The sequence below is a fragment of the Paramormyrops kingsleyae genome, chromosome 21 (genome assembly GCF_048594095.1).
Source record: "Paramormyrops kingsleyae isolate MSU_618 chromosome 21, PKINGS_0.4, whole genome shotgun sequence".
Taxonomy (NCBI): domain Eukaryota; kingdom Metazoa; phylum Chordata; class Actinopteri; order Osteoglossiformes; family Mormyridae; genus Paramormyrops; species Paramormyrops kingsleyae.
The window spans coordinates 635,334-656,731 of record NC_132817.1 but is presented as its reverse complement, the minus strand read 5'-3'; positions in this window follow the sequence as shown (position 1 = coordinate 656,731).

The window sequence follows — 21,398 nt, the reverse complement described above, 5'->3', positions numbered from 1 at the left end:
TTTTTATTTTTTTTAAAGAACAGTTGGATACAATTCCCGTGCAGGACGAAATTTTATTCTGGATTAGAATCTCTTTTGAATTTAACACAGATAAATGTAAGGTAATCCATGCAGGGAGCAGAAATATACAGTACAGATATTTTATGGGTTCCACTGAAATAAAGGTAGCTGATTACGAGAAAGATCTCGGTATGTATGTTGATGCTTCCATGTCCCACTCTCGCCAATGTGGGGAAGCAATAAAAAAGGCGAACAGAATGTTGGGTTATATCTCTAGATGTGTGGAGTTTAAATCAAGGGAGGTGATGTTACACTTATATAATTCCTTGGTAAGACCCCACCTAGAATACTGTGTGCAGGTTTGGTCACCATACCTCAAGAAGGACATTGCTGCCTTAGAAAAGGTGCAACGAAGAGCTACGAGAATGATTCCTGGTCTTAGAGGAATGTCTTACGAGGAGAGGTTAACGGAACTGAATCTGTTCAGCCTTGAGCAAAGGAGACTAAGGGGGGATATGATTCAGGTCTATAAGATTCTAACGGGTCTGGATGCTGTTCAGCCAAATGACTATTTCAATATTAGTCTAAATACTAGAACTCGTGGCCAAAAGTGGAAATTAGCGGGAGAACATTTTAAAACAAATTTGAGGAAGCACTTCTTTACACAGCGTGTAGTCAGAGTATGGAATAGTCTTCCTGCTATTGTAGCGGAAGCTAAAACCATGGGTTCCTTTAAATCAGAGCTAGATAAGATTTTAACAACTCTGAGCTATTAGCTAAGTTCTCCCCAAACGAGCTTGATGGGCCGAATGGCCTCCTCTCGTTTGTAAATTTCTTATGTTCTTATGCAACCACAGCAGCATTCTGTGATATTTTTACAAGCTATTTTTTTCCATAACAATCTTGAGTCATGATGTTAAGTAACAACACAATTATCAGCGGTACTGATGTAATCAGGGTTATCTTGGTTATCACGCTACCAGCTTTATTTCTTTATTTTATGACTAAATAACAGGAAAACTAAAGTAATGTGATGTGATACTAGTAAACAATATGGGAATCTGAGAGCAAGGGGGAATATATCCTCTTAGAAAAAACAATAACATCGGTAACAAGTAGATGCTGTCCCCTTTAAGCCCAGCAGACCCTGCCTCTAGTCATTATTCTCCTAAAAACCTCAAGCAGGGCTATGTCCTATAACTTAAGTCATCAATACTTTAAAACAAAACAGTAATAATAATAAAATAGATTTTTAAAACATTATCCCAGATGGCTGCAATTTTACATACATTTATATAAATTCATTTGATTCAATGAATTCTTAAGCAGGAATTTAATAAATATAATCACTTAAGCCATTTTGCATGATAATACACATATTAAAACATTTAGATTAATTGAATGTCACATAAAGCACTGCAAGCGAGCGGGGAAGGAGGCAAGCCAAGCCAGGAAGTCAACAAAACAGGGTTTTATTCCGAAGACAGGACCGGGGGAAGCACATCTACAAACGTCAATGACAAATCTGGGGGAAACTAACCGAGACGTGGACTAAATACACAAGACAAGCTGAGGGTAACGAGCAACAGGTGAGAACAATCAGGCAGAAACAGGAGGTAACGAGGTGGGCGTGGCACACACGAGGATCGGACGGAGCTGGGTGTGACAGTGAAGAAATGAAAACATCATTTTCTAATTACAACATAATCCATCCACAAGAAAATGTAGTGACATGGATGACAAGTTACACGGGCATGTATTTTCCTGTTGCAGAATTCCCAAAATATCGAATCAGCATCTTTACTACATCACTTACTACATGTGAAGGACTTGCAGAAATCCTATATGGCTATGTTCTTTAACATGAATTCTGTTCTTCAGTTTTTTCAGTGAAGGCACCCCCTCCTAACATTACCAGAATGTCGAATGAGTAGAGCAATGTTCTTTGGTTTATGAATTTCACAACAGATTAACTTGATGTTCATGCTACATATGAAAACTTATATACTTATGAAAGTTACAAAAACACCATGATATAGCCTTTTGCAATCTTGGTTGAAGTGTAATTACATATTTATTGGTCTAAAGTGGACTGGGAAGTGATGTGCAGTTCTGTGGGTTAGAACTCTGTGCCTGTTCCTGGAAGGTCACCATTTCAAGTCCTGTGATCAGTAGAGCCCTTTGGGCCCTTGAGCAAGGGCTTTAGTATTGCTCAAGGGACACTCTCTGACTCTGCTCTCTAATCGTCACTGGTACATTGTTTTGGACAAACATATCTGCTAAAATAATAATGAGCAACTTTTTCATTCTTTGCTCAGTTGAGTTAGAGTTGTATTTACTATACACAATAACATTCATTACAATGTCCAAACCATGACAATATCTGGTTCCCTCAACTGTGAATAAATGTGTTCCTCAGGCCAACCCAAATGTTTTGCCTCCTGGGGGGTATTCCATGAAGCAGGCTTAAGGGAAAGTCTGACATTTCGACAAGTCAGTCTTACTTAAGTGAGAGTTCCGTTCCATCAACGTGTCTTAAATGAATCCCCGCTGAAATACCATGGTAATTTAGGCCTGCAAACAAGCCTGGTCCGGACCAGGCTAACTGTCTCGCTTAGTTTAGCGTTGTCTCAAAGAACGTCCGACGTGTGGGAACAGATTCCCAATAGATCGTTCCGTCGGACGAAATTCCGCGATCTTACTATTCATGTCATGTAATCTGTTGAATTATATGTCCTCATCTGACATTATATTTTACATTATCTGATTGAATTTTTTTGTTAATCTGTAAAGTGTACCAAAATGACATGATTTTAGCGGGAGAATGAGTCTTGTATATACGTATATAAAAAATGGAACCCTGTGTAGTCAGTGCTGTGAGTGAAAGCAAGACGAGAAAGCAGAGAATAAAAACCATCTTTTCTGAAGTAAAGCTCTGCGTGATACTTCCATAATATGGAGAACAGAGCTGAGATTGCTACATAATCAATATAATAAAGCATATAAAATCACGTCTTAGCATTCCAATTAATTCCAAAATAATTACTGTAAAATCCCATTAAAGTGGACTCGCTTATAGCGGAATATCGTCTATAACGGACGAGGTCAGCTGGTCCCGGCCGTGCGCCTTTAAGAACATGCAGAAAAAGCATCGGATATAACGGACTCGCATATACGTAATTTCGCTTATAATGGACAAATAATTTGGTCCCCAGGGCCGCTTTTAGCTGTAGTTCTGTTCGGCTGTAACGGACAAGCAGTTCCGCCTACAAGGCGCGTGGCGTGCTGGTGATATCCAGCGCAAATATGTAATCGGGATTATTAATAGTCACGCATCTGGTCAGGTAAAGTTGGATTACTACATGTACAATATAACAATCTATACCACAAGTGTGTCTGCTGAGGTGTGGCATGAGTAAATGGTATCCTGTAGTTGTGTTCAGGGCATACAGCAACTCTGGATGTAACGGACTGTTTTGCCAGGTCCCTTGAAGTCCGTTATAACGGTATTTTACTGTAAAATAAAAGCGTACACATATTACAAAGGTGAAACATGAAAAGCAATTACTGTAATTGTAAAAAAAATCCGTTAAAATAATATGAACAGGAAGATATATTTATATTTTAGTCACTGTCTACTTTGAAAGTTTACTACTAAAATAGCAAAGACATACAGTTATTTGTGCAGAACATTTCACACGGATGTGATTTAAAGTATTTTACGGAGATCAAATAATATTATACAGTAATAATGACAGGTGAGAAATCAACCCAGGTTCCTGTTGGCTATGGGGATCGAACCAGGGACTTTCGCATTATAAGGCGACAGCATAAACTACTGTGCCACCATGATACTCTACCAAGCACTTGTAACATTTACGTAACTTATGCATTTATTCTGTCTGCAGTTCATTACCAAACCAGCTCCCTGTTTGTGTTTATGGCCACAGTATTAGCTTTTTTAAACTATTACATCATTGTATTTTTCATACAGCTCCATCAGCAGCGTTCATTCTGCGGTGGAAAGAAACACCGCTCTCGTTTCACAGGCTTTCCGACTCATTTGGTCGATCTATCGTTCATCCATTTATTTGGGTTTCTTAAATATCGCGGGTGTGCGCACTAAGTGAGACTATGCAAGTCTGTCTTGAATGAACCTTGATTAAAACTGAACTGCATTCGTGGAACGACGTGAGGCTATGTTTAGAGATGGAGGTAGGTTGAGTCTGACTTTATTGGGAAAGTCTGCCTTTTTTTAGCTACTTTCATGGAATACCCCCCTGAACAAGAAAGATATCAAACATATTGTCCATATGTATATAAACAATATCGGGTGGAGCAGTTCTATAGCTTGGGATGGCACAACATAATTTTTTTCTGGTCTGGTCTGATCTCGATACCAATATCACAGTTGTGAGTATCTGCTGATACGAATCTCATACCTGTGTTCATGGCTCAGGGGGTTAGGCCTGTGTACCTGTAATCACAAGTGCACCTGGTCAAACCCAGCCTGTTTACAATGTGAATAGTGATCTTCAGCTGAGAGCAGTACTATACGCTCCTGATGCAGGTAAAACAAAGAAAGGTGAGATGGTTTACTTCTTTGCCTAATTAACCTAATTCTAAAAACTTTAATACTTCCGACAATGGAAGTTTTGAAAAGAAGACAGATTAGGGATTTAGTCAGTGTTTTTTTCATGATTCTACATAATGATTTCAGCAAGATATAAACTGAAATACATGAGAAAGATGTCACGATCGTCGGGGAGGCGAGAAGGGAAGCAGGCGAGAGCAGCCAGGTCGTCAGGGAAACGGGGTTTATTTGGAGGCAGACGGACAGGTACGGACATCGAAGGACAATACAATGACAAGTCTGGGGAAGACTGACTCAGACGAGGACTAAATACACAAGACAAGCTAGACTTAACAGGACACAGGCAATCACAATTAGGGCTGAACACGAGGTAACGAGGTGGGCGTGGCACACATCGGGAGCGAACGGAGCGGGGCGTGACATAACCCCCCCCCCAAAGGCGCGCACACCGGGCGCGCCCGAGAGGAGGCGACGGACGAGACGGAACCGGGGAACAGGACCTTTGCAGACAAAGCAAAACATCAACCAAAAACAGGGAACAAGACAGAGACACAAAACAGGAACAGGGACGAGACGAAGGACAGAACCCGACAAAGAACAGGAAAAGCGGACAGACAGACAGAAAAGGGCGACACGGAGGGAACACCCACAGGCGACACGGAGGGGCCAGGAGTGAACAGAGGAGACACAGAGGGCAGAGGAGCAGAGACAGGAGGCAGAAAGGGAAAGGGAGGAGGAGCAAGGGGAGCACGAGGGAACCCAGGCGGGCGACGGGCAGCGGCCGGAGGGGCCGCAGGGGAGAGGGAGGAGGGAGCAGGAGGGGACCACCCAGGGGCCAAGGGAACGGGACGAGGGAGTGACGGAGGGGACACGGAGGGAGCAGGAGGGAACACCAGTGAAGGCAGGCAGGAGGGGGAAGCTGCGGCAGGCGGAGGCGCAGCCGGAGCCGGCGAAGGCGCCGTCCGACGCCCAGCCGGAGCAGGGGGGCCCGGAGGCGACCGACATGGAGCCGGAGGAGGGACCGAGGACCGGCACCGAGGATCCAGGGGGGGACCCGGCGGCGACCGCCGACGCCGAGCCGGAGGACCCGCAGGCAGCCACCGAGCTACAGCCAGGGGCCGAACGGGCGAGCCAGGGGGCAGGGAGGGCGGGACCCGGACCCGACGCCTGTGTCCTCTGCCCTTACGGGACACTGAAAGGCGGGGTCCTGGGTGGTGTTGGCCTTGTCGGGGCAAGGGCGAGGGAGTCAGGAAGGAGGTGCCCGAGGGTGTAGACTCGGGCAGAGCAGGGGGCGTGGCCGTAGGTGATGCAGCTGGAGCCGCGGGCGGGGCAGCCAGAGCCGCGGGCGTGGCCGCAGGCGGGGCAGCCAGGGCCGCGGGCGTGGCCGCAGGCGGGGCAGCCAGGGCCGCGGGCGTGGCCGCAGGCGGGGCAGCCAGGGCCGCGGGCGTGGCCGCAGGCGGGGCAGCCAGGGCCGCGGGCGTGGCCGCAGGCGGGGCAGCCAGGGCCGCGGGCAGGACCGGAGAGGCGGCCTCAAGCAGGGCCGTGGGCAGGACAGGCAGTTCAGGTGCAGGCAGGACCGGCAAAACAGGCAGTTCAGGTGCCGGCAGGACAGGCAAAACAGGCAGTTCAGGAGCCGGCAGGACAGGCGAGACGGGCAGGTCAGGTGCCGGCAGGACAGGCGCCGCCGTCACATGGCCAGCAAGGGGCACCTCGAAGGGCAGCTTGGGTGTGCGGCCAGCAGGGGGCACCTCGGCGGGCGCCGCAGTCACTTGGCCAGCAGCGGGCGCCGCCAGCACGCGGCCAGCAGGGGGCGTCGCAGCAGGCGCCACCATCACGTGGCCAGCAGGGGGCGCCGCCATCACGCGGCCAGCAGGGGGCGCCGCCATCACGCGGCCAGCAGGGGGCGCCGCCATCACGCGGCCAGCAGGGGGCGCCGCCATCACGCGGCCAGCAGGGGGCGCCGCGGCGGGTGCTGCAGCCAGAGTGGTGGCAGCTGCAGGGACTGCAGGCAGGACAGGCAGGACAGGCGGGTCCGCTGGCAAAGCGGCGGAAGCTGCAGCAGGCGGTGCCGCGGGCAGAGCGGCGGCAGCTGCAGCAGGCAGGACAGGCGGGTCAAGCAGAGCTGCTGGCAGCGTGGCAGCAGCAGCAGCAGGCGGTGCCGCGGGCAGAGCGGCGGCATCCGCAGCAACAGGCGGTGCCGCGGGCAGAGCGGCGGCAGCAGCAGCAACAGGCGGTGTCGCGGGCAGAGCGGCGGCAGCAGCAGCAGGCGGGTCCGGCACGGGCGGCAGGAGGGGCGCCGAGCGACTAAGCGCTGCCCCTTTAAGGGCTCTCGGGACCCGTGGAATGCCATCCCGCACAGCACGTATCCCGCCTAGACCCAGGCGCTCCGGCCGATAAAAATAAGCCTCCAGCGGAGGTGGTTTCTCCACGTGGAAGCTCGCCAGGCGGATAGCAGCGGTGTCCTCCCAGGCGGGGTGCAGCGAGCAAGCCCCCAAGAAGAGAGTTGGGGCGGCTTCTTCCCCTTTTCCCCTGCGCCTCTTCTTCTTCTTCCTTCCGGGACCGGTAGGTGGGGGCGGAGTTACCTCTGTGCTAACAAGCGGCTGGAGCCGCTTCTCCCTAACCCGGCGGACGAGCTGCTTCAGGAGGGAGCGTACTTCCGCCATGTTGCGCTCCTCTGTCCTAGGGTTTACTCCCTGGAGGAGCTCCTGGCTTCGTTGGACCAAGCCGAAAAGCGTGGGGTCTTCCTTGATCTCCGGCTGCTCACCCCAAAACGCGACTTCATGCAGCAGGACGAGCCAGAGGTCCTCGCCCTGCTGCGTTGCGTTGTTCGGGAGACTTGTCATTCTGTCACGATCGTCGGGGAGGCGAGAAGGGAAGCAGGCGAGAGCAGCCAGGTCGTCAGGGAAACGGGGTTTATTTGGAGGCAGACGGACAGGTACGGACATCGAAGGACAATACAATGACAAGTCTGGGGAAGACTGACTCAGACGAGGACTAAATACACAAGACAAGCTAGACTTAACAGGACACAGGCAATCACAATTAGGGCTGAACACGAGGTAATGAGGTGGGCGTGGCACACATCAGGAGCGGACGGAGCGGGGCGTGACAAAAGATACGCGGTCGACGATGCTCTCGTCCCCAGAGTGTTAATTTTTTAATCCATCTAACAATAAACTTTTCTTGCGTTTCAAACTGCCTTTCCAAAGTGATGGGTGTGGGGTGCAGTGACATTCCAGACTGATGGGCCATTGACAGTATGCAAACTACTACAGGTGTGGGGACACCTATCTCATCAACATTCATTGTGCAGGCCACTGACTTTGAGAAAAGGAGTGTCACTCTTTTTTTCTAACACTTTAGCAATCAAACCACATAAAATTTTAACAAGAAATAGAATTATAACATTCTAAGTGGTCTCAGATTATTGGTGCTGAGTTTGTGCAGAATAAAATCACATGTAAAAGCACTTTGGGATAAATGTTTTTTAGATGAAGTAGTGAAATATTTTAAAATGTCAAGGCATGTCAGACTACCCCTAAGGTGGCTGAGAGGCCTCAGACTCCGGAGGGTTAATGAGGATGGATATTATGAACTACCGCGGCCACCTCAGGCAGCTCAGGCGCCTGCAGGACAGGCCAGACAGGCAGTGCAGGCGCCGGCAGGACAGGCGAGACAGGCAGTTCAGGCGCCGGCAGGACAGGCGAGACAGGCAGTTCAGGCGGGACAGGCGGTGCCGCTGGCAAAGCGGCGGAAGCTGCAGCAGGCGATGCCGCGGGCAGAGCGGCGGTAGCTGCAGCAGGGAGAACAGGCAGGACCGACGAGCAGGGCTGGACGGGCAGAGAGGCGGCGGCTGCAGCAGGCGGTGCCGCGGGCAGATCGGCGACAGCAGCAGGCGGCGTGGCAGGCAGGTCCGGATCGGACAGGTCCGGAGCAGGCAGGAGGGGTGCTGAGCGCGTATGCGCCGTCCCTTTAAGCCGCGTGTGACTTTGCCATTAGTTTGGGCGACACGGGCCACATGGGAAAGAAACACAAGGAGAAAGGAATCGGCAAACGCACTGAGAAGCTCAGCAGTGATCAGTAGCTCCGCCCACCGCCCCGCTCCGATTAACATATATTTGCATGTAGTGAACTTGAAAATGAAAAGCCAAAGTAGGAAATGAAAAGTCAAATTGGACAATGAAAAGACAAAAAGGGTTTTTAATTTTATTTTTCAATTTTTCACATCTGACTCATACATGAGTGGAAAATTTAAATGCAAATAGTGCTATTTCATTTTAATTTTAATTTGTGCAGGATTTTTACGCACAGACTTTGGGAAGTAAAAGTGGAGATTGTATTTTCTTTTTATCATTTTCATTTTATGCAGAAAATACCTCCCATAGTAACAGTAATTATTATATAATAAAATACATTTAAAAATAGATTTCTTGTTATTTTAATATTAATAATAAACCATTAATACATTTAATTATAATAATATTGTTGTGCCCAGCGGGGACAGAATGGAGACAAAGGCGCAGACGTCAGGGTATCGGGGAATACGGGGTTTAATTACAGGTAAGGCAGGCAAAAATCAGATGGACAATAAATTTACCGGACTGGGGAAACAAACTGAAAACGGACGAAATACAAAGGACTAATGACAACAACCAGAAACAGTTGATCACACGGGGTTAACGAGGGGGTGTGGCACACGGAAGGAGCGGACAATCAGGGCATGACACATTGTTTTTTTTTTTACCTTACCCATTGTTTGGATACATTTATTTTCTTACTTTATAAATTACTGTTTTGATAAATGTGCTTAGATGTGTTTAGTACAGTATATGCTTTTCTTGTTTTGTCCGGTTCATTCTGCGTTTAAATGCTAAAAAAAACAAACATTTTTCAGTGTAATTTTTTGGGGCCGGGAACCAATTAATTGGTTTTCCATTATTTCTTATGGGGAAAACTCGATCAGAACTCGAACTTTTTAGGATTCGGTCTGGAGTTCTGAACAGATTAATTTCGAGTTCTGAGGTACCACTGTATAATGGTGCATTTGTTTTTCTCTTGGAACTCGGAAATTCAAAGATGAGTGACATCATGTCTGACAATCTCCCTTTCGAGCTCCCACATCTCGGAACAAACATGGCTGCCTCCATGAACACGCTGCTGTGTGTTGTTGCTTTATATTTTAGCAGATTTGGAGTGAGATTATTTTTTCCAAGAGACAAACAAACAAGAAACACAAACTAGTTGAACCACATTAAAAGCTTTATAAAATATTTTAGTACATTGATAGCGATATTCTTTTTTCGAAAGGCAAACAAACTACAAACAAACCAAAGACACTAGCAAGTCTGGTAAAAATCTGATACTGCATGCTAGGTTACTGTTTACGGTCATTCTCTAAATCAAACACGTGCAATTACATTTATAACTATTAATACATTTAACAAAATAAACGTTTTTAAAGATTTATAAAATACAATTACTGTTGAGTGTGTAATCCGCCATATTGAAATTACGTCACAGGGGAAACTCGGACAAGAAAATTTTGTCCGACATGAACGTCATAAAAGAGGCCTGTTTCCGATAGGAAGTTACATTTTTCTTGGCGTTTCATGACATTTTCATCCGAGTTCCAACTCGGACTGAAATAATCAAATACACTATAATGGCTCCCTGGGAGCAAAGGAAGGGGAGGGATCTAAACATCTGAGTTGGAATTCTCAGTGTTGGTGTGTCATCTTCGCAAAGCATCGTGGGTAATCTGTCTTCCCGTTTCACATAAGTACAACGCCATGTCTCATGTTCCGTGTTCTGAGTGCAATATGTTTAGTTATTCTTCTCCAGTCATTAGCGGTACGTTTGCATGTGTGAAGTGTCAGTTAGTCCCTAGGCTGACGGAGAAGATTGAAGTGTTAGAGGGACGTATCCGGACGTTACGGGACATTCAGGAGAATGAGAGTTTTTATTGATTCAGTGTTAGTGGCTCCAGATATTCTGGAAGAGCATGAAGAAGGCCAACTCTCTACTTCAAGATGGCGCCGCAGATGGTTGCCTCGGTGTGTTGGTGCACACTGTTTTGCTTTATTTTGTTTGTTAATTCAGTCTCCTGCTGCACTTTCACAAGAGAAGAGCTCTTGAACATCAGAAAAACTACCTCAGAGGATTTATTACCAACTTTTCTGGTATCTCCAGTTGAAATCTTGGACATTCTGGTTAAAGGTGCTCTTACCTTATCACACGCAGCGAGACGCCGGAGGAGAGGCAAACGCGCCGGTGCGCTCGTGCGCCTTCGCCGACGGGGGCTCCGCACACCGCTCCCCGCGATATTCCTCTCCAATGTACGATCACTGTGCAACAAACTGGACAAACTGCAGCTACTGGTAGTGAGAAACCGTGACTTTTCCGCATCTTCCATCCTGTGCTTCACTGAGATGTGGCTGTGTGGACTCATACCGGACTTCGCACTGCAGCACGCGGGCTTCCAACTTCTACGCACAGACCACGACGTGGAACTCAACAGCAAATCAAAGGGCGGTGGAATATGCTTTTTTATAAACAACGGTTGGTGTACTGATGTGTCTGTGATTCTTCAGCACTGCTCCTCCGACCTGGAATCATTTTTCATAAATTGCAAACCCTTCAACTCCCCTCGCGAATTCGCGTCATTCATTCTAGTCGGAGTTTACATTCCACCACAAGCGGACGTAAAAAACACGCAGCGCATGCTGGCTGACCAGATACAGAGTGTGGAGCGGACCAACCCGGATTCTCTAGTTATTGTCCTCAGTGACTTTAACAAAGGAAACGTCAGCAACAAACTTCTAAAATGTAAACAGTGAGGGGTTAATCATATCATAATTTACTTACTAATTCTAATAATATGTCTAACATAATGTAGACATCAGATTTGGGAACTGATACTAGCCCGGTAGGACGGGGTGATCTCACCCCACCCAGTTTGGAGAAATTGGGAACTGACGGTGCGCCAGCAGGTCAGGACGACCTGGCCCGAGACACGAGGAAAACAGGAACCCACCATAGAACGGATACTTATTTTTTACTTATGCTTAACAAAAGAAGGAAACACGTACTTACTGATTAATTAGGAACATGTACTCACTGGCTAACTAGAGCAAATGTCAAGATGTGTTGTAGTCAGGCGAAGGGAAAATTACCGAGACGGGGGGGCGACACCCCAGAAGGCCTATAAAGGGACAGACCCGATACTTATGGATTGAGCTTCTTCCTGTACATGCTGAATGTATGTCAGATGGTTGCTCCCAGATTGCAATCTGTCAGAGAATAAACTGGTGACTTGCAACTACTCCTTGACTGTGCAGTGAATCTCTTCTCATCAACGGACCCGGCGGAGCTCAGACTCCAACAACAGTTTATTAAATGCCCAACCAGAGAGGAAAATACCTTGGATCACTGCTACACCACAGTCCCCAATGTTTATCACGCCATACCCCGTGCTGCTTTGGGCCAATCCGACCATGCCATGGTGCACCTTATCCCCTCATACTGGCAGAAACTTAAGCTGAAGAAACCTGCAGCAAGGACTACAAAGGTGTGGAACAACATGACTGCAGAGAGCCTTCAGACGTGCTTGGACTGTACTGACTGCGATGTGTTCAGGACTGCTACCAATAGCCTGGATGAGTACACAGAGGCTGTAACATCCCACATCAGCTTCTGTGAGGACTGCTGTGTACCAACACACACCAGGGTGAGTTATAACAATGACAAGCCCTGGTTCACAGCTAAGCTCAGACAGCTAAGGTTGCAGAAGGAAGACACATTCACAAGTGGGAACAATAACAAGTTCAAGAAGTTGAGGAACAGGTTTAGCAAGGCGGTGAGAAATGCTAAACAACTGTACTCTGAGAAACTCCAACACCAGTTCTCAGCCAACGACCCCGCGTCTGTATGGAAGGGGCTCAGACAGATTACTAACTACAAACCCACAGCCCCCCACTCTGTCAATGACCTGTGCCTTGCAAATCAACTGAATGACTTCTACTGCTGCTTTGAAAGACAACTGGACAGTTCACACTTCACCATCCCCCGCAGCTCCTCACACCGACCACTGACCACCTCCCCCACACCTACTGCTGGTGTGGCATCTTTGAAGCCCCACACCCCACCTCTTCATATTCAAGAGGGGGACGTTAACAAGGTCTTCAAGAAGCTGAACCCCTGCAAAGCTGCAGGTCCAGACTCAATCTCCCCGTTCACCTTAAAACACTGTGCTGACCAGCTGACTCCTGTGTTCACAGAAATCTTCAACACCTCACTGGAGTCATGCCATGTGCCAGCATGCTTTAAGACCTCTACCATCATCCCTGTGCCAAAAAAACCTAAGATAACAGGACTAAATGACTACAGACCCATTGCTTTGACGCCTGTAGTTATGAAGTCCTTTGAGCGCCTCATACTCCGCCACCTCAGACCAGCGGACTGAAGGACAGCTTCATCCATCAGGCTGTCAGGAAGCTCAGGTCTCTCCCGGCTCTGCCCCCACTCCCCTCACTCCCCCCTTCTGCCCCACGGACTTTCTGAAACTTTCTGAATCTCTGTTATACACACACTAACACCCACACACACACACTCACTCACCTGCACCAGTCACTTTGTGTAGCATTAGTCTGCTGCTCAGCCTACCTCATAAATGACTGTCTGTCCAAGGCTGCTCGTTATTACTTATGACCTCTTACGAGCTCTATTGCACTTTATGTCTGATCTGCACTCTCTGCCACGTGCCCTTATATATTGTATTTATTTATTCATATTTTTCTTACTTGTATTCTTTTTTGTATTAATGTTACTGTTAACTAGGGTTTGTGAGAAAACGTTATTTCAATTCTCTGCCAAGGCATTTGTCAACTCTGGTCTGGTCAACAAGAGATCATTCAGTGAAACATTTTGAGACTTGGATGAACAATCAAACACAGCCCGTATCTTCTCCGGTTTCTTTGGGTGATACACACCGTGATGAGGTATGTACCAAGCAAAATACTTATCGATATCCTGTTCTGGTACTTTTTCGGCTTCTTCACGAGCTATCACGTCACTCATAAAGCCTATGTAATTCTTGCAATATTTCTTATCCTTACTGAGTTTCCTTTACAAACACTTGAGGCAGTGAACACCACGTCTCTTATTGTCTGGAAGGCTTGGCCTATCTTCTTTAAATGGCAAAGGTAGTTCATAATATCCATCCTCATTAACCCTCCGGAGTCTGAGGCCTCCCAGCCACCTTAGGGGTAGTCTGACATGCCTTGACATTTTAAAATATTTCACCTATCTAAAAAACATTTATCCCTTTTACCAGGGTTCTTGCAGGTTTCAGTAAGTAAAATTTAAGACCTTTTAAGACCATTATGAGTAAAATTTAAGACCAACACGATGCATTACTAGAAACATTCGAATTATACCAGAAATTCTCATATTTTATGTCACTCATATCCTTAGTCAAACATCCACATATCATATGTGTTTACAAAGTGCGTTTTAATAAGTTTACATGTGTTTAAAGCATGTGGGAGGGGTATTTTAAGGCTCAAACTACAAAAGTTTATTTATATGGTCTTTCTATATTGTGGATTTTCACCTATCGCTGATGGGTCTGGAACATAACTTCCGCAATAGGCGGGGGATCACTATATACACTCACCTAAAGGATTATTAGGAACACCTGTTCAATTTCTCATTAATGCAATTATCTAATCAACCAATCACATGGCAGTTGCTTCAATGCATTTAGGGGTGTGGTCCTGGTCAAGACAATCTCCTGAACTCCAAACTGAATGTCAGAATGGGAAAGAAAGGTGATTTAAGAAATTTTGAGCGTGGCATGGTTGTTGGTGCCAGACGGGCCAGTCTGAGTATTTCACAAGCTGCTCAGTTACTGGGATTTTCACGCACAACCATTTCTAGGGTTTACAAAGAATGGTGTGCAAAGGGAAAAACATCCAGTATGCGGCAGTCCTGTGGGCGAAAATGCCTTGTTGATGCTAGAGGTCAGAGGAGAATGGGCCGACTGATTCAAGCTGATAGAAGAGCAACTTTGACTGAAATAACCACTCGTTACAACCGAGGTATGCAGCAAAGCATTTGTGAAGCCACAACATGCACAACCTTGAGGCGGATGGGCTACAACAGCAGAAGACCTCACCGGGTACCACTCATCTCCACTACAAATAGGAAAAAGAGGCTACAATTTGCACAAGCTCACCAAAATTGGACAGTTGAAGACTGGAAAAATGTTGCCTTGTCTGATGAGTCTCGATTTCTATTGAGACATTCAAATGGTAGAGTCAGAATTTGGCGTAAACAGAATGAGAACATGGATCCATCATGCCTTGTTACCACTGTGCAGGCTGGTGGTGGTGGTGTAATGGTGTGGGGGATGTTTTCTTGGCACACTTTAGGCCCCTTAGTGCCAATTGGGCATCATTTAAATGCCACGGCCTACCAGAGCATTGTTTCTGACCATGTCCATCCCTTTATGACCACCATGTACCCATCCTCTGATGGCTACTTCCAGCAGGATAATGCACCATGTCACAAAGCTCGAATCATTTCAAATTGGTTTCTTGAACATGACAATGAGTTCACTGTACTAAAATGGCCCCCACAGTCACCAGATCTCAACCCAATAGAGCATCTTTGGGATGTGGTGGAACGGGAGCTTCGTGCCCTGGATGTGCATCCCACAAATCTCCATCAACTGCAAGATGCTATCCTATCAATATGGGCCAACATTTCTAAAGAATGCTTTCAGCACCTTGTTGAATCAATGCCACGTAGAATTAAGGCAGTTCTGAAGGTGAAAGGGGGTCAAACACCGTATTAGTATGGTGTTCCTAATAATCCTTTAGGTGAGTGTAGAAGCTCGTCAGTGAGGGGACAATAGTTCTATTATTAGCTACCTTTGCAATTTCAATTTTAACAATATTGTTAGCTCCCTTGATTTCATCATTTAAAATTTCAGTGAAAGTATGATACATTCACTACATAACAACTCACCCTCAAAAGTTTACCTCAAACTCATTTTCAATGGCAAGTAGCAAAAAACCATGCAAAGGTTTGTGAAATGTTTTAGGGGAGCAGAGGAAAACAAATCATATCACATTCAGAATGTACCCTTACAGTCAAGCATGCTTACAGTCAAGCATCTAATACAGTTATAAATTCCATATATAATTAGACCAAACTAGAGCTGGGCGATATGGCCTAAGAAAAAAAGATTTTTTCACAATAAATCCGATTTTTGATTTTAATCGATTTTCCCCTCCCCTACTCAAAATTAGGGCTGCACGATTTGGGGAAAATATCGAATCGCGATTTTTCTGACAGAAATTGCGATTACGATTTGATTTGCAATTTAATTTTTTTATGTCAAGCTTCAGTTTAATATTCAGTGTGTAGTAATTTTAAAACATATGACGCAGCATGAGATACCATCAGTATTAACTGGTCTATATTCTAATGCAAGGATGAGAATTTAAAGATGTGATGTGTCAAGTTAAATAAAGTAATAATGAAAACAACTGCAGCAAAAAGAAAAATAGCGATCTTGCAGGTAACGCTTATTACCGTCCTAATAACACTAGAACCGCCTTTTCCCACGCCAATGAACAAGCAAGAACTACTTCGGTGTATGCAGCCCTTTTGTTTGTGCTATTGTGCGGTTAGCTGCTGTTATTAACACTAATAACACTCAAAAAACCATAATGTTCATAGCAGAGTGGCTGTTCTGTCCTGAAACCGTAAAGCTGGAAATTTTTAAAAGTAGTATGCATTTTATAAAATGTTGAATAAATAGAAGTCGTTTATTGGTGATTTCATGTCGGTCGAAGTTTCCGCTTTTTAACAACTGTATACGGTTATTTTCTATACAAATCAATTCAGGTGAAACAAAAAATGTATGTGTTCATGGTTGCAAACTCTTTCAGACTCTCAAACAAGAAATCTTACAGCAAATCTATATTCCATTCTGAACTTAAAATTAGCTGCATCAAAAACGTTACGGCAATTTGCAAACCCTACAGACTATTTACAAGGTAATAAAATTTACATACAAAGCTGCCAACCCTGCATTTTATTTTAAATGAGAAGTAAAATGCAGTTTTCGACTGAAGCAGCTTATCATTCCTTTGCTTTGTTACTCGGACAAATACAAAATGAATGATTAAACATTACACGTGTCTCTTTTTGTATGTTTTCTAAATAAGACCGCGTGCCCATACCCAACTGTAATAGCGATTAAAGCGATCTATTCTTTTAGTATTTATGTTAAAGCAAGACTTTTATTTTATTACTGTTGTGGGATTAATCTTCGGAAACACTTTAAGCACAAAAACATATGACATAAACACGAATGTATTGTTGGTTTTACGGCTTTTTTGGAGGTCACCGACTCCAAATTACTGACTTGTCTCATTGTTGTTTTGATGGGTTAGCGGTATACTAATGCTATTGCCTGTTAACAAAAACCAAAGGTATGATACGCTGAAGTATATTGTAGCTGGTGTTTAAAAGGAGCTCGCCGGTTCTATTGATGATAGGACCTTCCTGAAACAATCACGGACCATGAAATAGGAAGGCAATTCACTTACAGCTCAGTAGCAGAATCAGTATTTTTCCGCACCGCGAATGTAACATTTTCCTTGGGTTTCACGTGTTTGCTGTTTGTGGGCCTTTACGCCTTCTTGGGCTACTTCTGATTGGTGAGCATGACTGGCACACGAGAAGCACAGCGCTTGTGATTGGTGAGAATGACTGTCACACAGGGAGAACGGCATGAATTTGTAAAACTATTCTCACAGCAGTTTTAAACCCTGGGTCCGACGTGCTGTATAATGTATATCCTAAATCGCGATTTTTGCGACTTGCTACTTGAAATCGATAAATCGTGCAGCCCTACTCAAAATCAAACATTCTGACAGTTCGAAAACGTGTCAGGGACGGTTGCTTGCTTTGGATGTTGTGCTGGTGCTGCGGGTATTTTCATTTCACTGGGAGCTATACTTCTCCCACTCCGCTGTGTGCCTCTGCTTTAGGTGCTGGAATAAATTTGTCGTGCTGCTTCCTTTGGTTGCAACAGCTTTTACACAGACCAAAAAAGTCCTCGTTGCAAAGTCTGTGTTCGACGGCGCAAAACCGAAACATTGCCATGTTGTTTGTTAATCTGCTGTTTGGGTGCGCCGTGCTAATTTACCCGTGAAGAACGGTGCGTCGCATTAGTTTCGCTTTTGGCGCTCGCGTGTAAAATAAGTAATGAAATCGATTTTCATAAAAACAAATAGTCCTGAACTGTAAATTCGATTAATTGATAAAATCAATTTATCGCCCACCTCTAGACCGAACTAAAGGGTAACACCATAATTTAACCAGTCAGTGGAAGCCACACATCACTTGAGTCAAAGCAGCTCAGTATCTTTAAACTAGCCAAACTGCCTGTGATAAATATTTTCAACCCATTTATGGAAGCATAGACAGTGTTTAATAACTTGCTTTTAATTCCTGTGCAAGTTTGTATCCCTTGGGGACCAGCTACAACAGGCAAAGTTAGCACCCTACACTACACACCTGCTGAAAAGTCACCTACAAAATGGCCACTCTGACCCTATATTATTCAGCATGAATATGCTATTAATTGATATTGCACAGTATTTGTACAAATAAAAGGCAGGGTTTCTTCTTGAAATGATCACTTGAAAACAAGAGTTTCACCATATTCCAGTAAATTTAGAAATTATCAACTGATAAAAAAGTACTGTAATTATGGCTTGTTGAATGAAGTATTGCTGGAAAACAAACATGACTTTAGATGTGCATTGTTACAAAGCATGCCAAACACAGAAAATGAGAACATCATCAGAGTTCTCAACAATGGTGTGCATCTTTTATGTGTCCGTAAAATAACCTTCAGATACTAACCTTGATGAGACATCTGATTATTTTGGGACATCCAGATCGATTTGCAGTCTGGTGAGTTCTCCTCCTTATCGCAGGTCAGCTTTGCTCAGTACATAACCCTGCCTTGCAGAGTCTCTGCAATAGAAAGTCCTGATCCAGAGAAACCGGGGTCAGTCCCTAAGGAATATCATGACTTCCTGGATATATTCAGCAAGTGCTCGGACTACCTCCTCATCATCCCAGTGACTTGCTATCACTATCTTGGAGGGTACACCTCTCTCCAAGGGATGTCTGTTCTCCCTCTCTAGACCTTAAGAGGAAGTGATGAACACCTACATTCAGGTAGGGCTCAGCCAGGGTATAATCTGACCATCTACATCACTGGTCACGTCGTGGTTTTTCTTTGTGAAAAAGAAGAATGGAGGACGATGCCCTTGTAGTGCCTACCGGGTGCTAAACTGCTATCTTTACCGGGTGTAAATTGCTATCTACAAACTGTAAAACATAGACATTCCTTACCTTTGATCCCCTCAGCTCTCGAGCAGCTGAGAGACGCCACAATTTTCACCAAACTGGGCCTGTGCAGTGCCTATAACTTAGTTCAAGTTAGAGAGGGAGATTACTGACCTCTTTCATCACTAACGTGGGAACAATATGAATATTTAGTGATGGCTTATGGTTTGGCTAACAGCCTGTCCATATTCCAATCCTTTATGAATGAGGTCTTAACCAGAAATGGAATGTTTGGATAACAGACAGATCCTCCTCTCCAGTACGCCAGCATAGACCTTCCTAAGGAGGCATATGTTTGTGATCCAAGAGCCCTACCCCGGGGCCAGGCCTGGATGGGAGCTCACAGGTTGATCTTGTTGGTCAGGTCTCAACCAATGGGGCCTGGCCAGGCAGAGCCTGAAGGAATTATATGGGTCCACCCTCTAGTAGGCCCACCATCTGCTGAGAGGGCCATGGGTGTCCAGTGCACTGTAGATTGGGCAACGGCCTCGGTAGACTGATCGTGAACAACCAAATCTGGCTTTAGGAGCATGGAATGTAAACTTTAAGGATACGAAAATAAACTACAATTAAACAAAAACTATATATTTTTTTGCTAGAGTAATGATTTATCTTTAATGACTATTAATAATGCCTGGAACAGGTTTTGCCCATTTTGAGGTCATTAGTACATAATGTGCCCTGTATATTCAAGTAGAATTCTCTAAAGATCGGACACTGTCATCTACCTCCTACATCGATCCCTGTAAGTTGAAGTACTGTAAGAACCATGTTCGTTGATTTCTCCAGTGCTTTAATGCCATCCTACCCACAATTCTGAGGGACAATATGGAGTATACCGGATTGCACCATCACCTCAGCACATGGATCCTGGAATACCTCACCAACCGACTGCAGTATGTGAGGACCTGGTACGTGTCACCTGCAGGATGACAGACCCACAGGATGGCTCTGTTTCTTTTCACCATCTACACCACATACTGTATTTCTCCTATAATACCACAAATTGCTATCTACAAAAGTGCTCTGATGACTCAGCAATAGCTGCCCTCATCACAGATGGGGACAACAGGGAGCACAGAGGACTGACCCAGTCCTTTGTGGATTGGTGCCAGCAGAACCACATTAGAAAAACTAAGGAGCGGGAGGTAGATTTTCACAGGCACAAAGATCATCCAATTAAACCAATGAACATCCAGGGAATGGACATTGTGATGGTGAAGTCTTACAAGTACTTTGGTGTTCATCTAATAAACTTGACTGGACTCACAATGCACAATTGCCCTCAACAGGAAAGGACAGAGTAATCTGTATCTGCTGCTGAGACTCAGGTCGTTTGGAGTGCAGAGGGCGCTCCTGAAGATCTTCAATGACTCTTTAGTGGCATAAGCCATCATTTATGGTGTGGTATGTTGGGGCAGTAGCATCTCCACAGATGACAGAAAGAAACTGAATAGGCTGATCTAGAGGGCCAGCTCTGTTCTAGGATGCCCCCATGGACCTAGTGGAGATAATAATAAATAGGAGAATGGTGGTTAAGTTGTCATCCCTGTTGGATAACATTTCCCACTGCATGCATGACACTCTGACAATACTGAATAGTTCTTTTAGTGATAGGCTGCTGAACCCATGGGGTGTGAAGGAGAGATATGCAGGTCTTTCGTACCAGCTCTGTCAGACAATGAACATTACATGCAAACACACATATAAGAACACACCAAGAACTGATAAAATGCAATGGGTTTGTCAAATAGGAGGCTGAGCAGTGTTCTAATACTGTAATTTCTGCTGTTACCAATCTTTCAATTACTGCCACTGTTTGCTTTGGATAACTACATTTTTGATGGTACTAGTGTCACGTTCACGGAGCAGGCGAGCTGAGCTGGACCGACAGGCAGACGGGTTTTATTAAGGGCGAACACCAAACATTGCAACAATACACAATGACTGATCTGGGAGACAGTGGGAGACGCGAACTAATATACACCAGACAAGCCAAGAGAAACAGGAAACATGTGATGACAATCAGGGATTAACACGAGGTAACGAGGTGGGCGTGGTACACACGAGGATCGGACGGAGCTGGGCGTGACAGAACCCCCCCCCCCCAAAGGCGCGCACACCGGGCGCGCCCGAGGGGAGGCGACGGACGAGTCGAGGGAACAGGACCTGAAAGACAAAAACCAAGACATCACCGGGGCACAGGAAACAGAACGGAAACACAGAACAAGGACAAGGACAGGAACCAAGACAGAACCCGACAAAGAACAGGAAAGGCAGACAGAGAAGGGAGACACAGAGGGAACACCCACAGGCGACACGAAGGGGCCAGGAGTGAACAGAGGAGGAACAGAAGGACGAGGAGCAG